A 15,946-nucleotide genomic window follows, 5' to 3' on the forward strand; every position below is an offset into this window, starting at 1 on the left:
TATTATACCATACAATTGGAGGATTCCAGGGAATACAAACACATGGTTTTATTTTAAGTAATAAAACAACTATACATTACTGGTGGTAGCCACGGTTTTCATACAGAACAATACTATACATTACTGGTGGTATCCAGTGATTTCATACAAAGGTTTTCATACGATACACTACTATACATAACTACTGGTGATATCCAAGGACTTCATACAAGAGTTTTCATACAAAACGACACAATACAATACAGCTGGTGGTACACAGACATACATACAAAGATATTCATATACAATTACAGAATATAATAACAATCATACATTTTGGTTTTAAGGTCTAAACTATTTTTCACTACTAAAGAAAATATTGGATTTTCTTGAGAAACATACAAACATTTTTACAGATTCAAAGACAAGATTTCATTACAAAAACATACTTATGAACTCACCAACTTAAATGTTGATACACTTTCAAAATCACTTGTATTCTCAGGGAACCAGTAGACAGGTACACCTGCAGATTTTGGAGAAGACGGAGCTTTTAGAGTCACGTCTTTTATACATTTGATATACCCTTTTGTTGTCATACAAACTATGTTATGAACAAATTTAAATACTATATTTTATCAATGTAATGGTTGTGTTTGCTTTGATTACTATTATACAATTGTTGTGATTATGTACATGACGTCCTCCGCCCCCAAACGTTTATGTCATTTTCGGTTTGGGGGTGTGACACCACCACATAAATAGATAACATATACAAACTAGCATGCTCAAATACTCATGCCTGGCCCAATCAGCCTCAAGATGGTATACCAGACATATCTACGATTGGCCCAGTCATCCTCGAGATGCAATACCCTCGCGTCATAAACAGTTTGGTCCAATCAACCATCGGGTTGGAATACCAAACATGTCGGGTCCAATCAACCATTAGGTTGGAATACCCTAGGCTTTTTGACTGATGCACAAAACAATCCAGTCTCACCACATACCATACTATCACATCGGGTCCAATCAAGCATCGGGTTAGAATACCCCTGGCCCAATCAACCATCGGGTTGGAATGACAATATACAACAAGTCCAATCGTCCTCGGGATGGTATACCCTCGGTCCCAATCAACCATCGGGTTGGAATGCCCTCGTTCTGTTGGCTCACACACATAGCAATAAAACCTCAACCACCAACCAACGTATAACTAGTCAACAGAAAATCAAACAGATCTTATAGATCACTAAGCATACCATCATCCTATATACCAGGATATAGATCTAACAGATCACTATAACATGCCAACATACGATAAACCGTGATAACAATTCAACGGGTCGGCCTTGGTGCCTTCGACCCCAAAAGTACAGTGAGGAAAACTCTGATGGGTTTTGGTCCTAAGAACACCCTATGTGCTCATACAAACCCTAATGCTTGGATCTAGGTTTCTTTATTGTACATGTAAGTTATCCAAGACTATAAACCCTAATTCTAGCATATGGAAATCGATATTAACATATAATTAGGTTTAAGATGTTACCTTGATTGTTATGTAGTAATAACAATCCCAATTCCTCCTCGAATTGACTTTGGAAGGCTTAGAGTCACAAGTGTCACTCCTCTAATGGCTTACAAACACCAAGAGCAAATGGAGAAGGTATAAAGAGAGCGGAGAGGTATAAGAATTCGTCTCTAGGACCTTTTGGGAAGGCATGGACGAATTCATGAGCCTTGGGGGGTCTTTATATAGGTGTAGAGATTAGGGTTTTAGTCCTTATCCTTATCTAGTTGCTTGCCCACCAAGTAACCATAAGATAAGCCTTGAAAACCCTTATCCTAGTCGAATTCTAAGGCCTTATCACCTTAAATTCGTCCAGCCTATTAATAAGATAATCCTTACCTTATTTTGTAACTATCACATAATTACAATTCAGCCCCTCTAGTTTAATTAATTACACTTGATCACCAAATTAATTCTTAATTAGTTATTGACCAATATTAATTAAACAAATATGATTTCTCCTTTAATATATTATTCTTATAACATATTAATAAATCATAATAACCTCTCTCTCTATTTATTTCTCCAATCAAGTTGCTTTAGTGAAGGCAACCCAAAAGGACCATGCACCATCGGGTCAAGTACATACCAAAATAGTTATGGACTTAGACACTAATCCAACAGTCTCCCACTTGGATAAGCCTAACAACTATTGTGCGTATGACTTCAGATCCTGATCTGCAATCGTAGCTTTCCAAAGCCGCTGTCAACTCTGATCCTATCAGATACGCGTGTCCTTAAGATAAGGGATCATATATTCCTCCATTCTAGATATCATATGAGATATGATTTCAAATCATTCTCTTTGTACTATATCTTGATTCCCGATTTATGACGACTGACTAACTGAACAAATCAAATTAGCCCTAGCCCGACCGAGCATTTACGTTTGTCATCACTAAATCATCGAGTGGCCCAAAGATATCGCTTTTATCCTACTTTCGATAATAGGAACGAATAAACTTTGATACAATGCTTGCTTGCACTTACTCACCGAATCACACACAACAATATGTTTTATAACACCAAGTTACTAGTGCGTTTACAGATTATCAATGTGCAACCGATTTGCAAGATACAACTCACACATCTCGGTTTCAAGAATATAAGATGTTATCGTCTCACCAATCACTCGTGATACAATTCATGGAGTGATCCAAGTGAGCGTGGGTTTAATCCAATGCTCAAATCATATTCATAAGCACTCATGAACGTTGCAGCAAACATTTGCTTATGTCTAATACCCTTTTAGACAATCCACACACCAATTCACGACAGTCTTCATTCATATCTACTTCCAACATATGAACGACTGTGTCCCGTTTAAATAATTTGACTGTTCTTAACCAATTAAATTATTCTGGAAGTCAAAACATGCAAATGTGAAACACAAGAATAATACTAATCCCATATGGCCTCAAACCTTTGAGTATAAATAAAACTCCTTTTATTTATCACCATATTGATTACTCATTATTTGTTGTTTCGGGTAATCAACTTCTTACTTGAATTACAACACTTGTCCCATGCTCCTAGCATGCACACAATGTTTACCTATGGTTCTTTCTTTGTGAAATAGATCATATTGAACACATTTCCAATCATTCTCATTTCACAACTCCTAATCCTTTTCCATAAGTTTAAGAATATCAAATTCTTGCCACTTATAGAGTATGCTAGATTCTAACATTTTATGCAACGATCCTTTCGTAATGTCACTGCACCAAAGTCACAAAGACTATTGCCAATGATATTACAAAGTCCTCTATCGGAGATTGTTACAAGACAATTCCTTAAATATGATGTCTCTCACTCAAAGTACTTTCCTTTGAACATCCTTTTGCATAAAAGTTTATAATCTAGACATAGATTTTCAATATTCAATTCCCAATGTGGACACGTTTCCATATTTTCCATATGACAACTTATTCTTAATAGAATCTTGTCTATTCATAATAATGTCGATATGGTCCATCCACTACGGAAACATTTCCATATTTTCCAATACTATACTTCCAACTACTCACAAGCGACCAATCCTCGTCGAACTTTGGATTGTCCTTTGATAGTTGTTTAATTATTTTAGTCAAAACCGATTCTAGTCCTTTTTCCCTCTAAATGCGCTAGACATTTGGAAAATTTTAGAATGGTCAAACATTAAAGCATTTGCAATCGATCCTATACCCGAAGCGTATGGGACACGACGCATAATGTTTTATTTGCTATGTTCTCAAAATTCGAATTGTGAAGAGGAATGCCGTAATCATAATCGAAATTTTAAGAACACACTATGTACCCTTGACTAAATTTATTAACATTTCTCAACCTAAACCTTTAGATTTGAAATGAAGCATAATATTCTCTCCCTTAATTATAGCAAAACAACTATTCCATCCTTACAACTTTGCAAAGAATGACTCTTGTTTTCTATAATTAATATTGCCAACTTGCAATACTTTCCTTAATAATCATACAATCATAACATTTATGCTCCCACTATCATGATGATTATTATAAGCATAAGACTTATGCTCCCACTAGCTTCGACATGTATTCATAAACATCTTAACTTTCAGAAAAACAATGCTTATTGAATTTCTTAAGTTCATGTTTCTAATACTTAGTGCTTTGATAATCTTTTATCAAGGCTTCTTGAACTTATACACCTTTGCCTTAGATAGTTCATATGTGTGTGTAAACAATTGCCAAACCTCACAATTCAAATTATGGAAAGGGATACTGTAACCATAATCGAATTCGAGAATGCAATTTTACAATCACTATCTTCTTAAAAATTTTCTTAGTGAAAGCATTTCCTCACAATCATTTCCATGAAGGAGGAAATCTAATGACACTTAGATTTAAACGGTGTATTTGTTCCTATCCATGTGAATTTGTCAAAACCAAAGTTTACGAAAAATTCAAACTCATATGGATCGAACTTTCTTGATCTCGATTTCTTGACTTTATGGTAGCACAGCTGCCCACCATGTCTTCCAAGTAGTTAAGCAGCTCGCCTTTTCTTATCAATGTACTTTCCATTGATCAAGGTCCTTGCCTTTTATGCATTCAAATGAGAACTCATAGGACTCACATGCATAATTAACTCAAATGGATTGGCACAGAAACAAAATAATGTCAACATGATAGGTTGTAAAACTCAACTCGTGTGCTAGTGATGATCGATAAGGTTTATTTTATTTGTTCTTGAAACCTTTCAAGACCAATAAGACTCCCACTGACTCCTTGACATATAAGATTCTCTTGTCAAAACATTTCATGACAAACAAATATTCAAGAGTTAGTGTAGCTTTTATCAAAACTTTTCATAAATTGGTCCTAGTTGGTCTTTGTCTTATCCAAGACATCACAACTTTCCACATTTGATGAATGTTATAAACCTTCTTAATACTTTTCCACTCAATGTCACAATCTTAACTCTAAGACTTGTTTTGGAACGAAGCATGATTGACTTCTTGATTTAACCATTTCTTCAATCCTTGATTCCTCTTCTTAAACATACAATTGTACTAAGACTCACTTAGAGGATCAATTGAGATATGGTTCTTAATCATTAAGACCTATCATGAAGCATAGAAGGTACTCTCCCTTCTTCTTAGAATAGAGAAACTTTTATCTTTCTGCCTACTTGATTCTTCTTATTCGTTCTACTATTGATTTAAACCTTTTTAATCAATTCCGAATTACACTTAATCTTATAAGTGTAATCATATTTACTAAACTTTTAGTAAACCATGACGAATATCTTGTTACTCTTATGGTGAAATTGATCAACACGCAACTTTGTGTGCTCGATCTCCTAGTCCTTCACTTGACACTTTGTCAATGAATTAGTCTAATTTCCAAATATGAAATTTCTCATTCATCGTGCAGCCAAGTTGCATGATTCCAAGTTTCTGTCCAATTGAAACTTGGGCGATGAGAAACTCTCCCTATTTGGTAAATTCTCGACTTTCCATAAATAACATAAATAAGAACCAAATCCATTATTGCTAATAATAGAAACATTCAAACACCAATTTTTCATATACGCCATTGCAAGGATAAATAAATAATATAAAATCAAAATTTATTTTATTGCGGAAAAATTTTGTCCTTACAATGCAATTCATTGAAAAACTATGTTAATACATCTTTCTTAGCAATCTAATTCTAACTCTAAGTAGTAGCTAAAGAATCTAATCTTCGACAAAATGCGATCGAAATCCATTCCTTCACGGTTAGATTCTGCTCACTTCTTCCCTTAAGCTTTCTTTCTTTTCTTCGATCCTTCAAAACATCAATTGTAATCTTATCACATTATGTATTAAGAATCTAGAATAGAAGCTTAAAAGAGTTAGTTAATGGATTTTACCTATATTAGAGCCATACGTTTCGACTCTCCCATCTCTTAGATCTCTTAGGTAAATGGGGCAGCTTCGTCTCCAATGCCCTTTCTCTTGGAAATAAAAGCAAATTGACTCTTTTGGAACATGACATGGAACTACTTCAGACATTGTCTTTCTCTTATGATCAAACTTTTCGATTATAGCATGTCTTTCGTTGCCATTGTCTTTATCCATAGAGGTCTTGAAGGCAGATTCACCAATCAACTTTGTTTTTCTATTGCGCCAAACCATTGCTGATTCAACAGCAATAAGCATATAGGTGAGATCTATAAGGGTCACGTCGCAGTTCATCATATAGTACTCTCTTACGAACTCACTATATGAGTTAGGAAGTGACTGAAGAACCCAATCAACAGCCATTTCCTCACAGACAACGGATCCAAACATTCTTAACCTATCAATGTGTGACCTCATCCCTTGGACGTGTGCACACACCGGCTTTCCTTCTTTATGTTTACTTGCCAAAAGGGCTTGAGTGATCTTGAACTTTTCAAGCCTTTAAACTTGTGGGTTAGGGAGAATAATTGGAGGAGGTGGAGGAAGTGAAGTATGATCTCTTGTTCCTCGATCGAATCGTGGAATATCATCTTCATGTGGAATACTTATTCCACGGGATTTGAGAAGACCATAGTTGTCGAACTTTGACATCTACAAAACGGGAGAAAAACAAATTCAAGTTATTTGATAGATTGAGTCGTTAGTAAATCACCCAAATGAAATACTAAGGCTAGGACCCAACACAATATGCTACAACTCGGGAAAGGGATGCCGTAACCCTAATTGCAGAATATTTGAAGGTAAGTGAATGACGATTCACTAATTTCCACCACGAAAAACGAAAAGGAATTTAAGTTTTAAATCTATGAAAACTCCTAGATCCTTTGAGATTCATTGAACTTTCAAGAGCATGTTTAAATCTCGATATGCCCCTCTTGTTTGTGACTGGGATGCCGAGGATCACAATGCGGGTATGAATAACCATGCAAACTTACATGGTGCCCTCACATGTTACAGTCACCTATTCGATGTGCCGGTAAACCACACACACTCCACCAAACTATGAAAAACATTAAGTCACCCTTTTCTACCTTTGCTTAGAACCATTTAGTGTGCTGGTAAACCACACACGCTCCACTAACGTCTTTGCAAGGGCACAAAGTGTAATTTCATGGAATTGCATCAATTCACTTTTGCCTAAGTAACTAAGATTGGGAATTTTATGAAAACATTTAGTTACTTTTATACTTTATTATACTTATAATGGAAGGTTTCGTCCTATCCTACCCGTTCGGCTAACGACCCTCCATTAGTCAAGAGTGCGGTGGGTAAGAGTGGATACCCATTCAATCGCCATTTTATAGGCAATTTCCTTAAACACCCCTTACAGACCAACTTCGTGAATGAGGCCTACTAACGGTAAGACTGACTTTTACTCATACATATATATAATGTTAGACTTTTAATGTTATATATAGTATAGGGTGTATTTTATACTTTCAAAATACTAGGTGGTATAATTTAACAATTATACTTTTAATTCAATTAAATTGTAAACATAAACTTCTATGGATTTATTAAACCTCTTTTAATTATACACCTTAATTAATTAATAAAACCATAGGGGTGTGATTTGAACTTTTTCAAAACAATACTAGAGTTTTTAGAATTTAACATTCCTAATTAAACTTTTAATCCACTTTTGAATTCCAAAACTTGAGGGCAAGTTTTGAAACATTTCAAAACATTAGGGTTTAGAATTCAAATATACATCAAATTAAACAATTAATCAAAATTTAAATTCCAAAACTTGAGGGCAAGTTTTGAAACCTTTTTCAAAACATTAGGGTTTCAACTATTTAAATTTCAAAACAACAAAACTTTTGGGTTCAAATTTAAACTATAAAACCTAAAGGGGAAAATATGAAACTTTTCATAACAACAAGGATCAAATAACAAATAATCTAAATTAACATTTAATCACATAATTATCCATATTTGATTTATTTAATGATTTCTTGTAAAACAATTTATCAATTTAGCCAAAATAATTAATCAATTATCACATAAGGAAACAATTATCTTATTAATTGATAAATATCTTCAATTAGATAAAAAAATATAGTCATATATATCAAAAAATCGGATTAATATTGATCTAATATGATAAGGTAACTATCCATAAGCAAAAACAGCAACAAATCGCGAAATATACTCCATCTGACGAGTTGACTCGTCGAGTCAAGCTTGGACTCGCCGAGTCTGCATGGACTCGGCGAGTTCAGCTATGGACTCGGCGAGTCCAGCCTCCATAAACCAAAAAATCGAGTTTTTTAAACATATCAAGCATCAATACAATAGAAACCAGTCTAGGCTCTGATACCACTGATGGGTTTTGGTCCTAAGAACATCGTATGTGCTCATACAAACCCTAATGCTTGGATCTAGGTTTCTCTATTGTACATGTAAGTTATCCAAGACTATAAACCCTAATTCTAGCATATGGAAATCGATATTAACATATAATTAGGTTTAAGATGTTACCTTGATTGTTATGTAGTAATAACAATCCCAATTCCTCCTCGAATTGACTTTGGAAGGCTTAGAGTCACAAGTGTCACTCCTCTAATGGCTTACAAACACCAAGAGCAAATGGAGAAGGTATAAAGAGAGCGGAGAGGTATAAGAATTCGTCTCTAGGACCTCTTGGGAAGGCATGGACGAATTCATGAGCCTTGGGGGTCTTTATATAGGTGTAGAGATTAGGGTTTTAGTCCTTATCCTTATCTAGTTGCTTGCCCACCAAGTAACCATAAGATAAGCCTTGAAAACCCTTATCCTAGTCGAATTCTAAGGCCTTATCACCTTAAATTCGTCCAGCCTATTAATAAGATAATCCTTACCTTATTTTGTAACTATCACATAATTACAATTCAGCCCCTCTAGTTTAATTAATTACACTTGATCATAAAATTAATTCTTAATTAATTATTGACCAATATTAATTAAACAAATATGATTTCTACTTTAATATATTATTCTTATAACATATTAATAAATCATAATAACCTCTCTCTCTATTTATTTCTCCAATCAAGTTGCTTTAGTGAAGGCAACCCAAAAGGACCATGCACCATCGGGTCAAGTACATACCAAAATAGTTATGGACTTAGACACTAATCCAACAAACTCACCTCAAACCAAGATGACCGAGCACTCAAACAACTGCTACCGGAAAACCTCGCACTAGCATCATCAAATAATATTCCATCAATAATTGATTCCTGACCAAACACAAATTCTAGTCCAATGACCAAGCCTTCAGGGTAAAAGTCTATTTTACCCATTTCCATACTTTGCCAAAATCTAAAAACCAATCCACTAGCATCATAAGCCCAAATCCCTAAAATGACACCACAAGGCCCAATAAGGCCTAAATATCCAAATTGGGCCCAAAACCATCATGGGCCTATCCGAGAAGGCCCAATATCCTAAAAGGCCCAAAATATCCAATGGTCAACCCTTTTCAAACTTCTGGTCAATGGTCCATGGTCATAAAGTCAACGAATCAAGAAAAACTCATCAGACTGAGTACGCCCCGCGTACCGAGTTGGTATGCCCAATAGACTTAGTATGTGCCGTGTACTAGGAGGTATGCCCCACGTACTTACCATCCCCACAACCTACTTAGAAAATGTCTTAATCCCTTAAGACAAAACATCCAATACTCACATCTAGTTCCAAAACATGCCTTAATCCATAAAGTCGTTAACTTTGAGCTTTTGCATGGCTCAATGGGTTCCAAATCCAAGTTCTTACTTTACAACTTCATTAAAGAGGCTAAAACACATGCATGAGTTGATATCAACTATCAATATCACATTTTTATGCCTTTGGGACACCTAAAACATCCAGATCTAGTGTCCAAACTCTTGGGGCAAGCTCAACCTCATAAAGGCAAACCAAAAAGACCAAAATGAGCCATAAACCACCTCAAACAAGATATAACCAAATGGATGCCAAGATGATAGCTTTTTACCTGCAATAGAATGCAAAAGATGAGAAACTTCTGGATCTACAAGCCCCACTCCAAGTGATGCTCCTTTAACAACCTTCAGTATCTTAAAAATGCACAAAACATTCCAAGATTCCTCACAAAAGCTTAAGAACTCCAAGATGGTGGTTAAGGGTCGAATATTAGTGTTTAGGAGGTGTGGAGGCTGATAAGGGACAAGGCTCAAGAATAAATGAGGCTTAAATAGGGTTAAGACCCAAAAAACTAGGGTTTCCATCTGAAGGGAGTACGCCCCAGGTACCCCTTAGTACACCCGACGTACTCGAGAAACCTTTGCGATCCACCCGGCTGCTACACCCCGAGTACTTGGTGAGTACGCCCCGCGTACTCAACCAAGCTCCAAAACACATAAACTTCTATCGGCCATAAATCCTTCGTCCTAAGTCTTTTTCCAACGAACTTTATATCAATGGAAAGGTGACGAGAAGCCCTATACTTCTATCAACTCACCCTCGCCTTAAGACTTCCCAAACAAAACCTGTAACGCCTGGTTTCCCAGGTATATTAATTTATATTATAATTTGAGTTGCGTTGAGTGACTCGACGAGTTGGTGCTTAGACTCATCGAGTTAGGTCGTGAGTTTGTGACGTGGAAAATGATTAGACTCGACGAGTCAAGGGAGTGCACTCGTCGAGTCAGAGCTGGAAAAAAAACCCTAATTTCTCGGGTTTGGGACCTATTTAAGGACCCTTATAGCCACCATTTGCGGCTACCAGACCCTTAAGAGAAACCCTAAGAGTGTTGGAGCGTTTGTGAGAGGAGAGAAGCCATTATTTGATCTTTGTGGGTTGGTTTTACAAGAAGAAGGTGGTTCCAGCTTAGAGGAGGCCAAGGAGGTTGCAAATCTGTGGATTTCAAGCAAAGGACATCATCCTTGAGGTAGCATATCGATCCTTTTTCTGCCTTGTTGAAGAATCCATAGATCTAGGGTTTTCTATACCCTTTATTGGGATGATTTGTTGAGAATATGGTCCCTTTTCGTGTTTAGACTTCGGATCTGGACCCATAGTGGTCCAGAGAGCTTTATCCATCTTGCTTTATGATGAGTTATGGAAGAAATGGACTTAGGATGTTGTATTTGGGGCTAATTCATCGAATAGAGTTGTTTGGATGTTGCATGAGTATCAAGATTGAACCTTTACGTGTTTAATGAGCTTAGGAAGGTCAGATCTATGGATTAGAGGAATAGATCTGACCTTAGAAGGTCATTTGAGTTTAAGCATGGAATGAACTCGACGAGTCCATGAGCAGACTCGACGAGTCGGACCGGGTTGTCCCGTGACTCACACAGTTGATGACTCGCCGAGTTGGGAGAGTGACTCGGTGAGTCAGAGGGGGATTTAGGGGACTTGAGTTCACATCCGAACTCGCCGAGTCAGTGCCTGACTCGACGAGTTAGGTCAAATGGTGGCCATTGAACAGAGTTGACTTGTGTTGACTTAAGGGCATTAGTCAAACTAAGTCAGAAAGGTATTAATTAGAGATGTATTTATGCTATAGGAGGAAGCTAGGTCGGAAGATTGAGCGCGAGTGATTATCCGACATCTTCGAGGTGAGTCTTCTCACTATGCCTTACCCGATGGAGTAATTATGTGTGACCGGAAGGTCTTATGTGTATCATGAATATGTGATGTATGTTGTGTATGTAATATGTTATGATATGAGTATGATGATGTTGACCGGAAGGTCAGGATGATATGGACCAGAAGGTCAACAGAGTATGAACCGGAAGGTCAATAGAGTTATGGGATGGAAATCCCCTGAGACACTTGGATCGGAAGATCCCATAGAGTTATGGCCAGGAAAGGCATATGTGTTGTATGTGGTATTTTGGGGAACTCACTAAGCATTTATGCTTACAGTTGTTGTGTTATGTGTTTCGGGTACTAGCGAGGATCGCGGGAAGGCGCTGGCATGATCTGTACACACTGATGAAGATTTATGTACTTGAGATTATGGGGTTATTCATTGAGATATTATGTGATACAATAGATTTTGATTATGAATGAATTATGTTTTAAAAATGAAAAATTGTTTGAAAATTTACGTTGTTTCGAAACCCAAAATTCATAAAGGCCTGAGCTTCCAAATTACGATTATACCCATAGGTTTCGAAACATAACCGAACTATCAGATCAACTAATCTAGAATACCCACATCCAAAAAGGATGATTCTCTTCTTCCCTAAGCCTTATTCGGAACTGGGCGTTACTGATGGGTTTTAGCCATAAGAACTTTCCTATGTGCGCATGCAAAACCCTAATGCTTGGATCTAGGCTTTCTAATTAAACATGCTTTGAATCCAAGACTTCTAATGACTAATTAGGTATAAGAACAATACAAAATAGATCTAGAATCATACCTTTGAATCTCTTGTTTGATCTTGTTGTCTTGGAGCTCTAGAGTCACAATTGTCACTCATCTAATGGCTTACAAACACCAAATAGCAAGGAGGATGATTTGAGAGAGAGGAGAGGGGAGGAATTCGGCCAGGGGTTCTCTACTTTTGATCAAGTGTCGATTTCCCTTTTCCATAGGGTCTATTTATACTTGTAGACTCCTTCAGGGTTACAGCTTAAACCCTAATTGGATAATCTTCTCTTAAAGCAATCCAAATCCATTCCTTAGATAGACTTGGGCGATTTTAAGCTATCTCTAGCTTCTAGAATCCGTCCACCCCTATCCAATATGGATTTACAGTCTAAAGTTTAACTATCAAACAATTGACAGTTTATACCCTCTTATTTAATGAATCTCTTTAAGTCACCAAATTAATACCAATTAATTTATGACTTATATAAATCAAATAACAATATTATTATTCTTTATATTATTCCCATAATATATTAATAATATTTATTCTCTCTTAATAAATCATCCTATCAAGTTGTTATGGTGAAGGCAACCCAAAAGGACCAAGCACAATCGGGTCAAATACTTGCCTAATATAGTTGCAGCCTTAGACACTATTTCAACAGTTACATCATGAGTAACAAAAGACAATCATTTGTATAACCATTTTAAGTCAATTTTGGATAGATTTTATGCAAATTGTTTAGAGAATATTGACATCTAGCTTTCTATTATTGAAAATGAGTTCATATAATAAGTTTCTTACTATACCTATTTATAGTGGAGGACAGTGTGAGTGAATAAACGACTTTATGTATTATATTACTCCACACGACTCATTTTATGATGTAGATTTAACCAATGATATCAACTTTTTTGGGTTGATTAAGTTGGTTGCTTCGAAGTCCGTGTCACATACTAGTCATATATGTATGTATTTTCCATGTCCCAGATCAAACAAAGTTATGCAGATTATTGACGATAGTGATGTCAGATATACTTATTTTTGTAACTAGTATGCCTATGAACACATTATAATTGTTTTTTTTTTAATCATGTTCTGGTAAGTGGTGTTAATCAATTTACATGGGAAAATCATTCTGGTGACCATGGTTTGTCTGGTGCTAGAAGTAACAACTTATGTAATGTCACACCCCAAGACCGGAACGGCGGAAACGTTCTGAGGTGGAGGACGTCATGTTTAGTATCACAAGACATTCATCATAGTAATCATAGTAATAAACAACCATTTCATTTGAAAGAAAGTGTTTACAAAGTATATGTTCACAAAACATAGAATACATAAGCAAATAACAAAACAATACTCGAAGCTATACAGCTCCATCTTCTGAATTCCCAGCGCGAGTACTTGTCTACTAGTTTCCTGAGAATACAAGTTATTTTGAAAGAGTTGATCAGCAATTAAGTTGGTGAGTTCATAAGATTTTAGTGGTGCAAGTAAGTTGTAAGAAAGTTTAGTAAATTGAAAGTTCTACTTTGAAAAGTTCGTCTGTTCCTCCAGAAAATCCTATATTTCCTTCTTTGATGAAAGATAAGTAAAAATGACTCTACAATCCTTTCTATGAGTACTAAATGGATACAAGTTATATAAAACTCAGAGTAAACAAACAATCGATTGTGTGTATCTACCTTAAGCCCACAACCAAACAAGGAATAGGAAATGAGGCGGATGGCACACATCCCATTGGTTGTTAGATCCTTGTTGTAGATAATCCCGGTGTATTCCCTTGTTACTCATGGAGTTAATTGTAATAGTTCCTTTATTTTTAATGAAAAGATTCTTTAAGAAAACCCTTATTACTCATGGAGTTAAAGAATCTTGACTACCTATTGGGTATTAATGATATATAACTATGATGTATAAACTAAGGTATTATAGAGTTAACCACCTAAGGTCCTTTAAGTTTATACTGGTTTAATAAAATGGATTAAACCCTTTACTGGCAAGTTTCTAGTTTTGTATACCAAAAGCTCTTATTTGGAAACTATGTTTTGTACTAGAAAACTGTGCATTGTATTAGTATCCTATGACTTGACCCATACCTGGTACCCCTTATGATTACTTAATGTATACGGAAACATATATATAACTAAGATCAAATGGATAATAGGTTGGGTAAATCCGCTCTAAGCCCACAACCAAATTTTTTCCAAAAAAATCATATTTACATCTTCATGGGAACCTTTCTCCAGTCTTCATATTGTATTCCAACATGGTCAGCCATCCTTACAAGAGTCCCAAGAAATTGTGTTAGTTCATTTCCTTCTTCTCCAACTGGTTTCCCAAACTTATTAAATGTCACTATAACTTTTGAATCACTACTCATCTTTCATGTTGTAGATTTTGCGGTATAACCCCTACCCTTCTTTTAAGTTCCTTAAAAAAATAGGTACAAAACAATAAAAAGAAACAATCAATACACATGGACCATTTCTGTAACAGATTACTCCCACAAGGACCATTACTATAACAAATTGACAACATGGACCATTTCTGTAACAGTCTAATAAAACAGGGACCACTTCTACAACAGATTACAACCATAAGGACCTTTTCTGTCATATATTAGTACATAGGGAGCATTTCTGAAACATATTACAACCACAAGGACCATTTCTGTCACAAATTAATACACAGGGATCATTTCTGCAACAGATTACAATCACAAGGACCATTTTTGTCACAGATTAATACACAGGGACCATTTCTGCAACAGATTACAATCACAAGGACCATTTTTGTCACAGATTAATACATAAGGACCATTTCTGCAAAATATTACATATCTAAAAAATTTGAATTTCATAAAGTAGGCTGCTATAATTGAACAGAAATTAAAAGATTTTTCAGAAATCAAATTTACATAATTAAAAAATATGAATTTCATAAAGTAGGCTGCTATAATTGAAAATAAATTAAAAGATTTTCTAGAAATCATATTTACATATCTAAAAAAATCCAAATTTCATAAAGTAGGCTGCTATAACTGAACATAAATTCAATTTTTTTCCAGAAATCATATTTACATCTCTAAAAAATCTGAATTTCATAAAGTAGGTTGCTATAATTGAACATAAATTAAAAGATTTTTCAGTAATCATATTTACATATCTAAAAAAATATGAATTTCATAAAGTAGGCTGTTATAATTGAAAATAAAATAAAAGATTTTCCAGAATATTTACATATCTAAAAAATCTGAATTTCATAATGTAGGATGCTATAATTGAACATAAATTCAATTTTTTTTTTCCAAAAATCATATTTACATCTCTAAAAAATCTGAATTTCATAAAGTAGGCTGCTATAATTGAACATAAATTAAAAGATTTTTCAGAAATCATATTTACATATCTAAAAAATATGAATTTCGTAAAGTAGGCTACTATAATTGAAAATAAATTAAAAGATTTTCCAGAAATCATATTTACATATCTAAAAAATCTGAATTTCATAAAGTAGGTTGCTATAATTGAACATTAATTAAAAGATTTTTGAGAAATCATATTTACATATCTAAAAAATATGAATTTCGTAAAGT

This window comes from Lactuca sativa, chromosome 4 (genome assembly GCF_002870075.4).
Source record: "Lactuca sativa cultivar Salinas chromosome 4, Lsat_Salinas_v11, whole genome shotgun sequence".
Lineage (NCBI taxonomy): Eukaryota > Viridiplantae > Streptophyta > Magnoliopsida > Asterales > Asteraceae > Lactuca > Lactuca sativa.